This window comes from Cibotium barometz, chromosome 62 (genome assembly GCF_041138505.1).
Source record: "Cibotium barometz isolate CiBa-2024 chromosome 62, ASM4113850v1, whole genome shotgun sequence".
Lineage (NCBI taxonomy): Eukaryota > Viridiplantae > Streptophyta > Polypodiopsida > Cyatheales > Cibotiaceae > Cibotium > Cibotium barometz.
Genome location: NC_141107.1, coordinates 15,001 through 33,586, shown reverse-complemented (window position 1 = coordinate 33,586; position 18,586 = coordinate 15,001). Strand labels below are relative to the sequence as shown.

The window sequence follows — 18,586 nt, the reverse complement described above, 5'->3', positions numbered from 1 at the left end:
TGGGCTACAAGCTGGGTAAGCGAGAGAAACAGGGTGTGGCAAGAATTTCAGGCAGCACAATGGTCTACCCACACACACAGACCTAGGAAGGGGGAGGAGTGATGGAAATTCGACCCCTTCCCCAGCAGGATCACCAGAATTGCTACATCTGTAGCGAACCTTGATGCCCAACAGTTTAGGAAACCAAACAAAGATGATGTCATATTCTTCCATTGCAGTCGCCTTCACTCCCATGTGCATATGGGATAACTGACACATCCTCTCTCTCCTCTCTCTTCAAACCCATTTATAACTCATAAAGCAGGCAACTGACCCCTCTATGCCAATCGCCTTCTTTGATTACGTTGATGTTCAGTACCTGGCACTTGGTCCGAAAACTGTGTAGGACTCCGCACCATTGACTATCTGGACAGACCATCCTTCCCTATTGACGACTGGTGAGTCGGTGACTAGTCCCTTAGTGCACATCTCTAACCCAAAAGTACCCAAAACTTCCTGCACTTTTTCTACAGACCTGTCCACCAGCTCAGCCATAATTCCCGAGATCCATGGCTATGATAGATGCTTATAGATTTTGACCATTTCTATGAGAGATGCTCATGGAGATTTCAGGGTATCCACATTGGGGTTCACACCCATGGATCAGATGGACTCCCACACTCGGGTAGATGCCCACGGCGAGGCTTGCTCAGGTGTATACCCATGACTTAGTTCAAATTAATGGAGAACAAGATTTGGAAGATGGGCGACTGTCCAGACAATATTGCATTAACATTAAGCATAATTACTTGAACATGACTTGCATGTGTGCAGTTGATTTTTAATGTGGGCATTTCTTGGTTTTCAATGCGTGATTCGTCAACGAGGCAGAGCACGCTCAGGAACCCCGTGGATGTGTGTGCATGAACCTGTTTGAGGTCTAATAGGTGTATTTTATGGGTATCACGTGTAGTAAGCATAACCTCAATGCCCATTTAATTATTAATATGAAGTGCTACTACCAATGAGGAGCCCCTCCACATTCATTTCTCTGAGGAGGGTGTTAAAACAGCTTTGTCTGATGTAATTTCTTTTAATCAAAAGATATCAGCAGAAAAGAAAAAGTTAGCCTTCTTTCCCACTCTGCAGATTTTATTTTTGGTTGCTTTTTTATGTCATACGTGATATTTGTTGCATTGTCTCATAAACCCTCATGGTTTTTCCCGGACCATGGCATGTAAGTTTCAAAATGTGAAGTTCTCTTTGGATACTTACGGGCACTATCAACAACCTTTGCATACCTTTGATTCAACACACTCTTGTTTAGGCATTTAACATAACTAACTTCACAATTCAATATTGGTGATTCTGCACAAACCTTGGTCAACAACCTTGAGTGGCTTGCCTTTGCAAAAATCCCACTTAATAATTTTTGAATCCAAGCCCCCAGTCATCACTGTATTGATGCAAAATGGAAGTAAGTCAAACCTTGAGGCTGTTATGGTCTTCAAACTAGACTTATCTCATTGACAAAATTGTCATCACATAAAGGAATCAGCACTGAAAAAAAATTGGCTGATTTTGAATGATAGATATATAAACAAAGAAATTTCCACAGAAATTACTTTTCTTGCCATTAGAGCAAGTATATGATTGGAGACAGAGAACTGTTCAAAAGAGACTTAAAAGCTAATAGGGAGCACTAGCTTTTGGGCACCTTATTTAAGGATTTTACATTAAGATATCATTTACTTCCAAACATGATGTAAACATTAGCTGGAGTGCTGTGTAAACAGCCAGCAGCAGAACTTTGTCTGAACTGTATTGAGAATTTCAAGCTCCTTACTTACATTCCCACGGACGATGAGGATGGAATTGTACTGTGCTGCAAATCTGAAAGTGTGTGAAGGTCCCTGCTGATTAAACACGACAAATAGAAAGTAAAATCACACCCTTTATTGTTTCCATAGCCAGCTTGTGAACAAATATAATGCAAATGCACAGCCACCCATTGCTTCTCGCTGCATTGATGTAGGTATTTCTTTCAAAGATAACTGACTCAAGGATACATTTTTATGAATCCCACGTAGCGTCTTCAGTAACTTATGCCTATGTAAATCAATAACCTGCAAAAATATACCGAGATAGCAGATATCAGGGCAGCCTGAAGATCATTCTTACTTTAGATACTTTGAAACAGGTTCCTCTTTTTTTCTTGCAAGGAAGAAACTTCTATAAAGTAGAACATAGCATACGAGGACAGAGTTCTTTAAAAAGGACTGTTGTTAGTCTTTGTAGCTTTGGAGGATCCCTGTATCTTACCCCAAACGGAGGGTAGTATCTGACCAGATACTGAAAGAGACTGCATACGAAAGTTCTAAGGCCTCTATACAAGAATCTCTCCAAACCTGCCATGCAGTATGGTCTCCCCATCTGTGTCCACAGCTGAGTGATGACGTCAGAGTGACTTGGAGACACGCCTTGAGGAATAGTCTGAACATTCAGCAGAGCCTCTGTCAGAGTAAATGGCATGATCCAGAGGTTCCCCTCATAGAAAGCCCCGACTCCTCAAGCCAGGCCACTGCACCCTCAGTGAAAGGAGTCAAATCTCTCCCATACTCTCTGAGCCTCTATGCATCTCCACACACACAATGATGAATGAACACCACGCAGAACTGCATCTAGGGCACTCCAAGGCGGTACAGTGAAAGTGTTACAGCCTCATGGATCTCCTAAACGCAAAAATACAGGTGATTAGTACAAACCCCCTAAGGGGGTGCAGGCCAGCTCACCACATCAATAACACTTCTTGATACTTCCTCCTAAGGCTACTAAAAATGTAAAACACATGTCTACACCAATCCTACCCCAAATAAGATCTTGAGGCTGTCGTAAGTGTAAAACACTCATCCATGACAATCCTACCTCAACTTAAACTATGCCTGTAGCAACTCAATGCGTAAAATCATACCTGCATAAGGCTACCTAGATCTTGAGTATTAGTCCTGCTTCTTTTGATCCAGAGGACCGGAGAGTCGTACCACTTAGTCATCCTAATGGCACAGATCCAAGAATTGTACCGCTTGATCTATCTTGCCACTAGGCTCGAAGAATAGTACCGCTTGAGCTTCTAGCTAACCATTGGAGCTAACACACCTAGACTCCGGGGATCGTACCACTTGAATCCGCTAGTGTAAACATATTCATGGATGACTAGCCAACAAATAACTTTTCTAAACAAAATAAAAATTATTACATAGATAATCGGGGACTAATGGTCACACGACTTACCCTCCTTATACATTTGTTGTCCTCATGGAACTAGTGGGCCATCAATGATCTAAAGCCAGTGCAGCCATCCAGATAACTTGGGCTCTACCCTCACCTACTTCTTTGTGGGAGGGCAATCACGGAAAAGCATTGTCCAGAACCCCAAGCAGTTGGACATGGGTGAGCCCGACGTTGAGGAACCGTATTTCCAGTTTGTAGAAATAGATGATTTTGAAGAGGTTTCTTCTTGAAAAACCTCCACATGTCAGAGAGTCCTCACTATTGAGAATTCACTGGAAGAATCCAGATATTATTGCATGAGTCTAAGAGTAGCTTGATGAGGTTGATTTCATTCATAAAACAGAATAAGACTAGATGATGAATTTTTTCAATCATGTAAGAGCCAAGGCGTCATATTCCGGATACTGGTAACCTTGGTTGAGAACCAATTTCAGTACTCAAGGATTCTTTTTGTATATTCCCCCTGTTTAATAGATTTATATGCAGTGTGTCTTGGTGGTATGGAGACGCCAGGGTTTCTGCATGTGAGGTCTCTTTATGCCTCCATATCTCTAGCTCAGGGATGAATATACATGTGAGTGTGGTCACTTCTCAAGGTGTCTTGACAATAGCAGCTACCATGAAAAAGAATTCCTGTTGGTTATGGTCAAAATAGGGTAATTCCTTAGTGCTTACTAGATAAGGTAACTTCCTAAGTGATCATAGGATTCATTACACAACCTCTCATGGTGGTGGCCAACTGATGTTTGAACTTGTGCCCTGTGTACAAAGAATCTGCCTCAATACTATATGAGAGAGAAGAGACGTTTAACAACTTCTAGGTCAGCAATCATGAGTCTAAAACCATATGGTTGTGCTCTTGGTTAATTTCTGGGGAAAAAGTCGTTTACTTACTTTAGTATAAGGCTCTAGATGTGGACAAGGTCCCACTTGTCGAGGGTTTGTCATGACCAAACCCTCTGTAAGATCCCCTAAACACAAGACAAAAGCCTAGTTAAACCAAATTAGGTTCTGCAAGCTCAAGCTCACCACCCAACCGTAGATCTAATACGTTGGATTATCCTCAAGCATAGGACTCAAGCCTCTCGTCCATACAGACTCACACCAGTTAGCCTTAGTGTCCCATACCACCAAGATCTGCTCTGAGGAGCCAATCGGTAGATTTCCTCCGTCCAACTATGGATTGGCAAGAGTGGGTTTACTAACCATCGTGATAGTACAATACAATACCATAACCCACTTTGCAAGCTCATCCCACTTCTATAGTCACTTATTAGTAATTAGCTAGAACTTATGGGGCTATTACTTATGAGCAATGACCCTTATAATCAGCTTGCTTTTCCTAATCCCTGAGTCCCTAACCCCCAAATTAGGCCAAGTAACCTTATGGTTAGCATCACATACATACCATACTTCCACTCCTCAAACATTTACTTACGTCCTCGTAAATGAAGTCAAGGAGTCTATGATTCAAACTAGCCACTCTCTCCCACATTGAGTCCTCCAATGCCCTATCTTCCCACTTAATCTTATATTCAGAAATCAACTTATTTCTAAGCTTCCTCTCGGTAAAATCTACTATTAACTCCAATTCATGTGAGACAAAGGACAAATCCTCAACCTCAATCCACGCATTGGTGCTTCATCTCGTCTAGTCCTATACTAGTGAGTTTCATGCATGTGGGTTGGATATGGGAATCGGTCCCTTTTCTGCTAAGTGCATCGTCCACTAGGTTGGCCATGTTAGCATATTTCATCTCCTGTTTTGGTGGCTTTTCTGGTGTCTACGGGGCCCATTTCTATGCTCTAGCATTCCCCATTTTTTCCCTATTTTTTGGGCCTTTGATGTGGGTTGCCCACCCTTTTTATATATATGATGCCCTCTTCCTCACTTTTTCATCATTCCTTGATCATCCTTGATCATTCTTTCTTGATCACTTTGGTGAGCACCTTCAGCCCTTTGCCTACGGAGTCCACTCCTCGCCTACGGGCTGGTTGTATCCACTCTTTTCTTGAGCATTAGTGCATCAGTGTTTTGCTGTTTTCTCTCATCTCTCTTGGAGCTTCAGCGTTTTTGTCATTCATCTACATCTTCCCTCTGCCCTTTGACATGCTATCAAAGCCCAGAGATGTCTAGACCTAGAATCATTGATTGGTGCTGATTTTCTGCGTTTTCACACAAACTCGGTGGCTGTACGGCGGTACGCAGTGGTTCCTACCTGTGTTTTCTTCTCCGGAGGGGCAGATCTGCATTTTTGTGTTTTTTTTTTCTCCTCTCCACTTTCTTTCTATCCCGCCTACCCTCCCTACCAAGGTGGAAAGGTACAGTAAGGTACGCGCGTATTCAGGTACAAGTTGAGATTTTGAGGTAAGTTAAATACGTAAGGTCTGTAAAAACATAAAAAATATACTATATAGTGTTCATATATATACATAAAAATGAATGAAAAAACAAATCATTTATGAACATTCAACAACAACACAAAATGAGAGCTCCATCCGTCAACATATTTCCTTTGCTATCATACTCATAACTCTAGCTTTGCAATGGCGTTAACCGTACCGGCTGGCACAGCATCATCATCATCTCTCGTTGCAATGTCTGTATCAATGAGAGGAATGACTGTGTTAGCACTTTGCATAAGTCGACTAAAATTGGCGACAGCAACCGGCCCAAGGTTTTTTTTGGCCCAAAATGTTAAACTAGCACATACTTGCCAATGAGGTGATAGCTCAAGTGGTGGTGGTGTTTGCCTAGGACCAAGAGGTCTTGGGTTCAAAACCCCCCTTGGTGCTTCCTCGGTGGCATCGCATACGGGTGGATAAGTAAGCGGCTCAGGCGCCTACAGGCGGTGAAAAATCGGCCTTGGTGCTTCCTCGGCGGCATCGCATACGGGTGGATAAGTAAGCAGCTACAAAAGGGCGCCTACGGGCAGTGAAAAATCGGTAACTATGGGAGGATCTTGGACCAAAGGTCAGTCGGGGAAGGGGGGGGGGGGGGGGGAAACTGCCACGTACGGATCTGTACAATACGGTATTGTACCGTACTGTACACTAAAATGTACCTTATAATAAGGTACATACGTACCGATGCAACCTTGCTCCCTACAAGTGCAAAGAGCAACTCTTGGGCTGTTTTGGTGGCTGCGTTTTTCAAAGGAGGTACATCATGGCAATCATCCAACCTCAGGCGGTTTAGATACCCACTCTTCCGACTTTCCTTCAAATGCCAAGTTGGATGGCACGACTTCTGGTGGAAAGTCATGGTGGAAGCAGTCTTGGAGGCTTATGATCTTCTAGAGTTCATCACTCGACCGGTCCTCCGACCCAACCCGCACACCACAAAGGATGAGGATATGAGGGATGCCCTTACGCACGAAGCTGCTCTATGGGATCAGCTTAATGCCCGTGCTCGGTCATTCATTCTTCTGAACTCTCAACCCTCGGTCATCACTCACATCAAACGGGATACCCATGCACATGTTGCTTGGAAGAGACTCTCCAACATGTACGACCGGAAGACACCCATGAAGAGAGCTTCCCTCAAGCTTCAAATGTTGAAGCTTTCACCCACTGATTCAACTTCCACGCGAGATCACATCAACAAACTGGAGTCGTTTTGCGATCTGCGATTTCGCGGTGCAGGAAGGAGATTTTCACTGAGGATATGGCCATCTAGCTACTTGCTCAATTTCCCCCGAAATATAAGAGCTCTTCTTACCACAAGACGGGGACGGAAACCATAACCTGGGATGAGTTGGTGCTTATGGTCCTTGATCAGGAGAGCAAATTCACGGATTCTTCTTCAAAGAAAGGTAACCAAGCTTTCATTGGACAGAGAGGGGGGCAACCTAACAAAGGCAAAGGTGGGGCACCTCCCTCTAAGGACTCTAAGGACTCCAAGGATGCAAAGCCGAAGGGGTCTTCAACTTCTAATTCTTCTGGCAACCAAAAGGTTTGTGATTATTACTCCAAATAGGGGCACTTGTTATCGGAGTCACATGTGGGATTTGGAAGGGAAGTCAAAGGACAAAGAAGCAAGCTCATCTGCCAAAGTTGTGTAGGAGTCAGCTTTTGTCACCTTGATTGATCTCAAGTCCGAGACTCCCGCTCCAATGGTTGAGCAAGCTTTTCCTTCTTGTTCCCACTCTCCTCGGCGGTGGATTTTGGACAACGGTGCCACAGCGCAAATAACTTACTGCCACAAGGACTAGCTTGATGAACTACAACAACGCTGCAATAGAGTTGCCATTGGAGATAACTCTACTGTCCCCATTCTTGGCGAAGAGACAGTGCCCCTCATTATGGCAATGGAGGGAAGTACACCTTGAGAGTGCTATATGTGATAGATTTAGGATTTCATCTCCTTTTAGTACATGAGATTTGCAAATTGGGCACTAAGATGGATTTTATGGAGGACTCTATGATCATTTGGGACCATCTCATTGACAAGATCCTTTGGCAAGGTATCGAGGGCCATGGCCTCTACAAACTCGTGGCTCTTTATTCTCACACACGTACCCGCACAGGCAATCTTTGGCATGCTAGATTTAGACATCTTCATTTGGAGGCCTTGCCGAAGGCTTTTCAAGAGCAGTTGGCGGATGGATTGCCAGATGGCACACGTGAGGGCCCTTGTCACTCGTCTCAAAGGGAAACAACATCGGGAGGCCTTTCCAAAGAAGGCTACACGGCGAACTACGACACCTCTAGAGTTGGTTCATGCGGATTTGTGTGGCCCAATGCGCACTCCATCTCTTGGTTTTTCCAGTTATGATTTTCTTTTGGTTGATGATTTTAGCCGGTATACCTGGGCCTATTTTCTCAAATCCAAAGATGAAACTTTCGACAATTCCAAACATGGAGAACCTTGGTGGAGAAGCAATCAGGAGACTCTATCTTGATGTTACGAGCCAACAAAGGAGGAGAGTTTACTTCTCACCAGTTTAACCAGTATTGTGAGCTACATGGCATTCAACGGGAGTTTGCAAACACAGGTACGCCTTCAGAGAACGGTATGGTAGAGCGAAAGAACAAAATGGTGATTGAGATGGCTCGGACAATCATCGGAGTCTTCCTCAAAAGGTTTGGGCGGATGCAGTTGCTACTGCTATTTATATTCTCAATCGGTTCCCCTACTATTGCTGTTCCAAGGTAGACCCCCTTTCAAGCCTACCTCGAAATAAAATCCACGGTTTCTCACTTTTGGGTTTTTGGATCGGATGCATTTGTTCATGTACCTAATGGTGAAAGGAGGAAGCTGAACACTAAGTCCAAGCATCATATTTTGGTTAAAATCCAAAGGTTATCGGCTCTACAATCCTGCAACCTCAAAGATAATTGTTGGCAGAGATGTGGTGGTTGATGAGACTTTATCTTCCATTGCACAGGGGGCTTCTTCATCTTCAGGGGCTGATTCAACTCAGCCTCTCGGTTCCTCACTAAATCCTCCTGTTCCTCTTCCTTGACTTAACCCGGCACGTCCTCGAGCACTTCATGCAGAGGAATCATCCGACACTCATCAAGAGAAAGAGATTTTAGTGGATTCTCCATAGCAGGCTACATCTCAGAAGCAGGGTTTGACTTTTGAGGGGGATCCCGTATTCCCAATTGGTTGTACCAAACATGCGGGACTCAACGGTAACACGGTTGCCTCCACCCCCAGCAGAGGGTCCCCGTCAATCGGAGTGGTTGCATACCACGACATCATCTCAAGAAAACCTGTGTGTCAATTATTGTTACATGCGGAATCTCTGAGAGTCTTCTTTCAGCCCTAAACGCCACTTAGAACATGCTGATGCAAAAACGCAGACAGAAGGGAGAGAGAGAGAGAGAGAGAGAGAGAGAGAGAGAGAGCTGGAAATTCAGTATATCATATGGTACAAAAAGGTACATAAATCCTTGCAGCCATGGGCTGCCTTGAAAAGGTAGTAAAATACCTAAACAAACTCCTAGTTCTAAGACCCAGCCAACAAGGGGCTGAATGACTAAAACAATGAGCAAACTTGCCTTTTATAGGCTGGAGAATATCCCATGGACTGGCCGACTGCTGGTCGGCCAGCTCCTGGACAAATAATTCACATAATGATGTGTCCCTCCACAAGATACTCCACAGAAAATGCTCCAAAAATCTGGTTCTGTTCTAATCTTCTCTTCTTTATCTTGTTGCCTTCCTTAGGGTTAGCCTCTATGAGAAGCATGTACATGTTTGTGCACATGACAATTATGCACCCATGTCACGCATCCAGAAGGACTCGGAACCTACTCATATTGGGGAGTCGCTTTCCAAGCCGACTTGGAAGCAGGCCATGGAAGCAGAGCTTGACTCTATCGAGCGGAATCGGATTAGGGAGTGGGTACATAGACCGGCAAAGTAGAAGGTGATTGGTGTCAAGTGGGTCTATAAGACCAAGTACAAATCGGATGGGACTCTGGATAAGCACAAGGCCAGGCTTGTGGTCAAAGGCTACTGGCATGGATTTTGATGATTCCTTTGCACGGATTGCTCAGATGGCGACCATATGGACAGTTCTTGTTCTTGCTACACCGATTACTCAGACGGATGTCAAGTCGGCATTCCTCAACGGGGAGCTAAAGGAGGAAGTTTATGTAGAACAACCCTTGGGATTTCAGGTTCTTGGCTCCAAAGGTATAGTCTACACGCTAAAAAAGGGCCTTATATGGTTTGAAACAAGCCCCAGGGCTTGGTATGAGAAGACTTATGCTTTCTTTCAACAGAAGGGTTTCAAGCGGTCGGCGGCTGATCCAAATCTCTACATTTATCCCGAGAAAGGTTTGTATACTCTTATCATTCTCTATGTGGACGACTTGATCATCACAGGAGCCATGCAGCACACATTGCTCAGACAAAGGTTGCCCTCAGTCAGGAATTTGAGATGACAGATCTTGGGTTGCTTCACTTCCTTCTTGGATTGGAGATTTTTCAGGGCTCAAATGGCATATTCATTTCTTAGCAGCGGTAAATTACAAAGCTGCTAGAGGCTTTTAGGATGACAGATTGTAAGCCCATCACGTCCCCCATGGATCTCAGCATCGCACTTTCCTCTTCTAGATCCGATCCAGCGGGGCAGATACACTTCTATACAGGAAACTGGTTGATTCCTTGATTTGGTTGCTCAACACACGGCTTGATTGTGCATTTGTGGTGGGAGCTCTTAGTGCTTTCATGCAGGCACCTTTGGACACTCATTGGCAGGCAACACTCCACGTGTTGCGGTACTTGAAAAGGTACCAAGGATTTTGGCATTTTCTATGGAGAGAGGGCCACTTTACGTGGCTAGAACGACTCCAACTGGGCTAGAGATGCGGATTCTCAATGATCTACTACAAGGTATTGCTTTACTCTTGGATTTGGAGCAATTTCATGGACGAGCAAAAAGCAACCTACAGTGGTGCTTTCATCGACTAAGGTGGAGTATCAAGCGGCTTGTTCGGCTACTTGTGAGGTGATTTGGTTGCAGCGGCTACTTCAAGAGGTCGGTTTTCCACAGCAACAGCCTACCCTTATCTCATGTGACAACCAGAGTTGCTTGGCTATTCCTAAGAATCCGGTATTTCATGCACGGACCAAGCATATAGAGATCCAATACCACTTTGTGCGGGAGCGAATCTTGGAGGGCGACATTATCCTTGAATATTGTCCTACCCAGGTAAACACTGCAGACTTATTCACCAAAGGATTATCTCAATCAAGTATCAGCATTCATGGCAGCCCCTTAGGTCTTGGGCCACCCCCAGGACCTGAGAGGGGGTGTTATTATATGTCATCTCCTGTTGGTGGCTTTTCTAGTGTCTGCAGTGGCCATTTCTATGCTCTGGCATTCCCCATATTTTCCCCCATTTTTCCCATTTTTTCCCCTATTTTACGCCTTTGATGTGGGTTGCCCACCCTTTTTATGGAGATTTTACCTATTTGCAGGTCGTGTAGGAGACTAGAAGACAATCGGCTAGCTCATATAGTAGTGTCTATATATGCTGCCCTCTTCCTCACTTTTTCATCATTCCTTGATCATTCTTTTTTGTCACTTTCGTGAGCACCTTCAGCCCTCTCCCTATGGAGTCCACTCCTCGCCTACGGGTTGTATCCACTCTTTTCTTGAGGATTAGTGCATCAGCGTTTTGCTGTTTTCTCTCATCTCTCTCTTGGAGCCTCAGCGTTTTTGTCATTCGACTACATCTTTACACTGCCCTCTAACAGGCCACTGGGTTGGCCTTGCTTGGGAGATACTCAATCATTCCACCATACTACTCTAGCGGTGTTGCCAGTCACTCCATTATCCACCTGGCATCATCTAAAGCCAACACAAAGCTTGATGATCAATGCAGACCTCAAATTTGTGCTGATAAAGAAAATGTTTCCAATGTTTAAGGGCTTGGATCATGGCAAAGAGTTTTCGATCATTGACCAAGCAATTCCACCCTCTAAAATTCAGCTTATGGGACATGTAAGCAATTGGATGACCATTCTACTACAAAACAACTCCTATGGTAATGTTACTCGCATATGTGATAACCTAGAATGGATCATCTCACGAGGCAAGCGCTAAATAAGGAGCCTCGGATAAAGCAATCTTGAGGTCGTTTAAAGCTTGCAGTCCACTCTGAGTCATGTGGATGCGTTGCCTACGGGTCTTGACACCCTTCACCAGATCTGTGAGAATTGTCAGGAGGTCAGAGAACTTATTGATGTGGGTAGAATATGCCTGACAAATGATATGTTGTAGTCGGGATCTGTAACTCGCGACGGATGCCCGGGAGACTAGGGCCTTTGGCACACTTGTTGATACCATCAATGCATATTAAAACATTTAAACATAGCCACAGCCTTAACACATATCCATCATCACTTTGCATAAAACATAAAAGCGATAAAACATCCACAAATGCTGAAAATGGAGCTTGCACGTGTGACACCGCATAGAGGCCGGAATGGGCCGACCCCCCCTTGGAGTATTTTATTACCCAAGGAGAATAATATCATGTACAAGCTTTGAGGGCCTTACTCTCCCCACGAGAGATGCCGGATTATCCATATACAAATGCCATAACACAGCCCAACACAAGGCAACTGAGCCGGAACATAGGCTGTAGAAATGCCGAGTCAACAACATAATCCATATACCTCCGTGTGTGTACTGATTCTTCCCCAAAAACCACGGGTCTTCATGCAATAGAGCTGGTATAGCAAGTACAACTCTCCATTCAGCCGGTATAGTAGGTACAATGGCTGGTACATTCGATACAATGGCTGGTACAACAGGTACAGTGGCTGGTACAGCCGATACAGTGGCTGGTACAGCCGATACAAATACTGGTACAACATGTACAGTGACTAGTATAGCAGGTACAGTGGCTGGTACAGTAAGTATAGAAGCTAGTACAGTCGATACAATGGGTGGTACAGCAAGTACAGAAGCTTCAGTATTTCTTCGCGATGGAAGCCTCCAAAACAGTCCCCAACAGCCGGTATTCTTCATGGGCAGCCTTCAAGAGAGAGAGAGAGAGAGTAGCCATCATTAGGGCAGCCTGTAACGGTGGTAGAGGCTAGTGTGCAGCAAGAGAGCCTCCATTAATGAAAAGAGAGGGCTCCAATTTATAGATTTGGGCCTCCCATGAGCTTAAATGGCAAGAGAAGGCTACAATGACAAGTGGAGAGCCACACAATAGCTGAAGTGACAAGTGTGAGGCCACTTGTCTCACTTCTAACAAGTGTCAGGCCACTTGTCTCACTTTGTTCCACTTTCTTGCCACATGTCCCAATCTAAGAGATGGGTCCTTCCAAAAACTCTCCCTAAAAATATCCCAACTAGTAGACATTCTGTCATAGGCACTTTGCCAACTCTTGGTATCTGCTCAATTCCAGATGTAATGACGCGAACAGAATTTCCATCGGAGTCGGGCCAAAAATAGCAACTCTCCTAAATTTTAGGAGTGTGGTCCCTTTGTATTCTAGGATAATCCCCCATTCCCAAAGCTTGTACTTTTCAAATATTTAGACATCCTGGAGTCCACCAGACTCCTTTCATATTGGGAAATGTCCGCGCAATCCAAAAATGAGCCGCTCCTAGTCAAGGTCTAGTGTGAACTTGTGAAACCAATGAAACCCTAGGATTATGTCTGCTTCTACAAGAGGGACAACCATAAAATCTTGCGCAAACTCTGTGACCTGGATTAACAACTTAGCACTACAGGCTTCAAACATGATACTTGTACTCATTCCTGTGCTATATCCCTCGACCTGTCTCTCTAGCGTAGTCAAAGGAAAACGGGCTCACCGAGCGTCATGTTCCGCAATCACATCCTCTGTGCTCTTGTTGTCAAACAAGACAACCCCCCGTGAACAACTCATTGCACTCATACTCCTGATCTTGGGCACCCTTTCTGCTTACCTTCAAGCTCCCAGCTAACAATGGCACCAACCATGGAACTGGGAGTCGAAGAACTGGGGGTATCCTCGGGGTCTGTGTGGGAGCTTGGCTCACCATGAAAGCCGTAGAGGCTGGGATTATGATCTAGGCAAGGGATTTCTTAGGATAAGCCTTCGCAAGTATGCCCTAGTGTGTGCCAGTAAAAGCATCGTCTCTTTTTATTGTATTGAGCCTACTCAACCTGGTTGAGCTTACCACCAGTCGTGCCTACCTTGGCTTTTTGATATGAAGAGAGTTTTGGTGTGTTGTCCAAGTTCTTGGAGCCTGAGGCTCCTGTCTTGGGGACGACCCCAATTAGATCTTGCCCTTGCCGCTTGCATTAGATGCCTTGGGTTGTTGGGGTTGTGTAGTCTTAGGCTTTCCATCGTTGTGCTTCATTTCGACACTTTGCAGAAGCACAAATGCATGTTCAAACGTCGTGGACTCAAACATACGCACATCCCATTAGATTTGGATGTTCAAGCTAAATAGGATTCTCCCTTGCTTGTCCTCCTCAAATTTGTGCAACTACAAATCCACGTGAGTGACCTTGTTAGCAAACTGGAAAACTGGCTGCACATTGTGGCGCAATCCCCTCAACCCATCTTGAAGCTGCTCACAAGATAGTGAGGAGGTAAGAACCACCTCTTGAGATCAGTGAAGCAACCCCAGACTAGGTGTTTGCCTGGGCCCAAGTAGTCTACCAAGAAATTCCCTCACCCTCAATGTAACAACTTGCTAACACAACCTTTTGTACATTAGACTTGCTACCAATAACAGCAAAATAAGCTTCAAACTTATGAATCCAAGAATACCAAGTTGTGGGATCCAATTTACTATTATACTTACTAAAATTCACCTTCTTGTGAAGATGAGTCGAGGAAGTCGCCAGTGCCGCCCTCACGTCAAGAGGTCAAGGAATCGATCATGTTCCATGTGTCGTCTTTGCTCTTCTTGTTCTGAAGCCAACCGCCGGGCTTCTGCATCACGGGTTACTGCTTCACGGTCTACTTGCATCCGAAGCTCAAGCTCTCGCATCTTAAACTCATGTTGATACTAGAGCACCTGCTGCTTTAACACCACGTCTGTGTTTTAAGTGGTAGAAGAAAAAGCAAGGATAGGTGTCTAGGTGAGAATTGGAATGGGAGGGGGGAGAGAAGGAAGGGGGGGCAAGAAAAGGTGGAGAAGGTAACCGATTCTCCAGGGCAAGCATCCTATCCTGCTACTGTTGCAATTAAACAATGTGCTCCTTCATGACCTCCATGAGGCCCTCGAACATATATGCTAACTAATCCACATTGGGAAGGGTGCTCCGTACACCGCAAGGGTGGGTGGGATATGGAAAGAGGACAAATTTCTGGCTGAATTTCTTCACAAAAGGCAAAGCTCTCCTACCACTGTAACATGCGGAATGACAAGGATTATATGTTGATTTAACAGAATGCAGCACCTTCAATCTTGATGATGAATAGCACAATATGAAGAGGAAAGAGTGCAAAGAGAGAGAGAGAGAGAGAGAGAACACAGTATCAGGTCACAAGTACCCTCAAAAGGGCCCCCACCACGAATGGTGTATTTGCTTTATTGCTGAATGTGTAGAGGACTGATTGATTGGCTATAAACAGCCCAAGGGGCTGAGGCTTGGAGGAGTAGCCTAACCTGGCCGCCTTTCTCCACATGTGGTAGACAGCACTTTGCCTGCATTAATCCCCAGATTGGATCCCTCTTGCTTGGAGTTTTCACTAGACGCCTGCTGGCTGTCCCTGGATCTGCCCATACAGCCTTGTATTTACTTGCTTAAGCCTAAGCAAGTTGTAGAATATTTAGATGAATAGCTGGGGCTGGAGGGCATGAGCAATAGGGATGGTCAACTGCATATAAGCAGGTTGACTGGTAGAGGACAAACCCAAAATGCCATAAATCAGCATTTTTCACATGGGTCCCTTGCCCCTAGGCACCTAACTTCTGGGGCACATGTGCCTCCGGGCATGATCTAAGGGCTGCCCACAGCCTGGACCAACCCATGACTCAAAATTGTCCACAATCCCACCTTTGGGTGTGCTAGTTTCCATGCAAACATGGATTCACACAAACCGTACTTCTGGATAATGACTCCTATGGCCTACCTAGTGTCCCGTACACTCGGCTGCAAGCCTAATAAGTGCCCAAAACACATGTGCCAGACATGCACAGCACCATGTAGGGACTTGTACACTTGACCATGACGCTTTCCAGTGGATCCCTGGCTGACTTATCCCAGACAAGGGCTCACATGGGACCAAGTAACCACTATAGGCCAACTGTACTGTATAGAATGTCCACATGGCATCCAAGTGTGGAGCATGTGATAGGAAACCTTGCACCATCTGAATCTTCCAAAAGAGGGAAAGTGTGTGCTCCATCTATTCAACCAAGAGTCCACGTGCTCTTGGGTTCTTCTGCTTTTGGTCACCCCCAAACATGCTGGAAACGAAAGGAGGGATCAATCCCAGGTTCTGTTGAGGAGGGTATGCTGTAACAACTCAAGTTAGCTGCATCTCCTCCCTAAGCTGGTCATAATCAGCCTTTTTCACATACTCCGCTACAACCTCCTGTTCCTCATCTTCCTTCGCATATTCCTGATGGTCCTCGACCAACTTGTCATCCTAAAAAGTGAGATCCACCATTGTGAAAGCGACGTAGAAGAGAGAAAGTAAGATAAGGGTGTTCCCCCGTTAAAAAGTGAAAAAACAAAAAGGTAGTCCTTGCAAGACAAGAGAGAAGAGGGCTGATCCATGCTCCTGCACTCGGAACTCCTCAAATCCAAAGTGCAAGTGAAGAAAGAGCAGGCCTAGGTCTCTAATTATGGAAGAAGCTGAAAAACTAGGCGTGCTTTTGACATATTATTTTTAAAAGCGAGAAACCTGAATTTTAGGGTAAGTGTCCAAATAACACTTTTACATGCTTTTTCTAGACACCATGTTTTTTTTTAATTAATTTTCTGAACATGCATGTCTACCTGCCCATGTTTTCACGTGTGCGCCTGCATGCCTCTGTTGTTGTACAGATAGAAGCGCTATGCTCTATGCAAGTGTTGCCACGTGGATGCACCACCTATAAAGCCAAGTAAGCTGGCTGCAGCACGTTAAGACCCTAGATATCCACGTGGTTATCCTTAAATTTTTCTTGATTATCATTAATTATTTCAACTTATCAAAAACCATTAATTCCTTATCAAAAGTCATCAACATGATATTTCCACTCATTTGAAGTTATTCCCAACCATTTTCCAAAGTTTTATAATTTTCGACATTGGAAGCATCGTAACCCATCGTGCTTGTTTTTAGCGTGTCTTTAGTAGGAAGATGTGTTGTCATTCCTAGAACTCCACATTGAATGGGATAATTATCTTGGACTAATGACATAAGTTCATTAACTTTGTATCCCAAGGCCTAAACTTTGAAGTGGTGACATTAGGGATCATATGATGGAACACTAGATGTCATGTGACACCTCTTCACATGAAAAGAAGGTTATAGGTTACCCAATTCCCACTTTCGATCATTATTGCATGTGAGTTTGAGAGCCCCTATGCCATATTACCATTCCTTTGAGTGATTTGCACTTACTAGAGCCCAAATTCATGGATTCCAAAGCAATTCCAACACAATTTTAAAATTCATGAAGAAGAAGATGCAATCTTTGATTTGCGGTGCATAATCATTGAGATTATCAATCTAAATACCAATCAGCCTAATTGTCCCATACCACCAAGACCTGTCCCAAGGGACCATCAATAGACTGTCTACATCCAACTATGGACTAGCAAGAGTGGGCTATCACTCATGTCTCGAGTACCACCATCACGATAGTACAATACAATACTATAATCACTCTATAGGCTCATCCCACTCATATAGTCACTTATGAGTAAAAAATAGTTATTACTTATGAGACTTGACCCTTATAATCAGCCTGCTTTACTTGGTCCCCGAGTCTCATAAACCCAAAATAGGCCAACTAACCCTATGGCAACATCATGTATATGACATCACTCAAACATCCCAATGTTTCAAGTGTGGACAAGGTCCCACTCATGTATCCAATGCTCCAAGGTCTCACTCAGGCATTAGAGCCCTTGATTTTGCTAAATAAAAGGAAATTCCACCAATGTCTTACAGGCTACAGACCATGGACAAGAATAGGTAAGGTATACACTTCCCACTGGAAGTAAAGTTCCCGATGAGAAGGTTGTGTATTTATCAAGGTCCTTGGGAAGTTAAGACGATGCAGCAGTGTAGGTGTTAAGTTGATCACTTTGCCCCATAGCTAAATTGGCAACTAGTAGTTAGCTAAATCCATGAGCTCATTTGAGCTTATTACCCATCTCAAGAAATCCTTTATGGATGAGAAGGGTAATATACGGTTCCAAAACTAGATAGACAATTTTAATCAGTTTGCCATGCCAATTGGGATAGTGGTGAGATCTAGTTAATAAGATCTCTCATATCAATGGCTTCTTCTCTAGGAACTTGTTTCACCTAAGAATCTCCGTATCATGTTGAGATACCACTAACCAGTAACACAAGAAAGGTATTTTGACTTATGTAAATGTGAAAAGCTTACCTCCAAAGAAGGACCCAATTTGATGGGGTGAACGTAACTTAAAAGACTTTGATGGGGTGAAAGTAACTTAAAAGACTTTGACTACAATAGTCGGTTTCAATTTCAATCAGAGAGAGTAGCTTATCAGGTACGACAATTGGGTTTTCGGTTAATGAGGAACCACTAGTTACAAGGTTTGAGATGGTGATGCCTAACAATTCTAAAGAACGGCCTTTACCGTTGCAGTTCCACTAACTAGAATGGTTTTGACTTCGAAAGGAATCATTTATTGGATTACTAACCTC

At 44.2% G+C, this 18,586-nt stretch overlaps 1 long non-coding RNA gene across 2 annotated transcripts; it reads right to left on the bottom strand.

The window, feature by feature from the left end:
* Positions 1-912: 912 nt before the first annotated feature.
* Positions 913-16,495, bottom strand: LOC147603985 (uncharacterized). 2 transcript variants are annotated; one of them, XR_015265441.1, is made up of 3 exons: positions 14,547-16,495; positions 1,830-2,105; positions 913-1,435 (listed from the first exon to the last, which is right to left on the bottom strand). It is a non-coding gene; the product is annotated as an uncharacterized LOC147603985 (long non-coding RNA). The 2 variants fall into 2 exon arrangements; XR_015265442.1 differs by having other exon boundaries at positions 14,557-16,495.
* Positions 16,496-18,586: the final 2,091 nt, after the last annotated feature.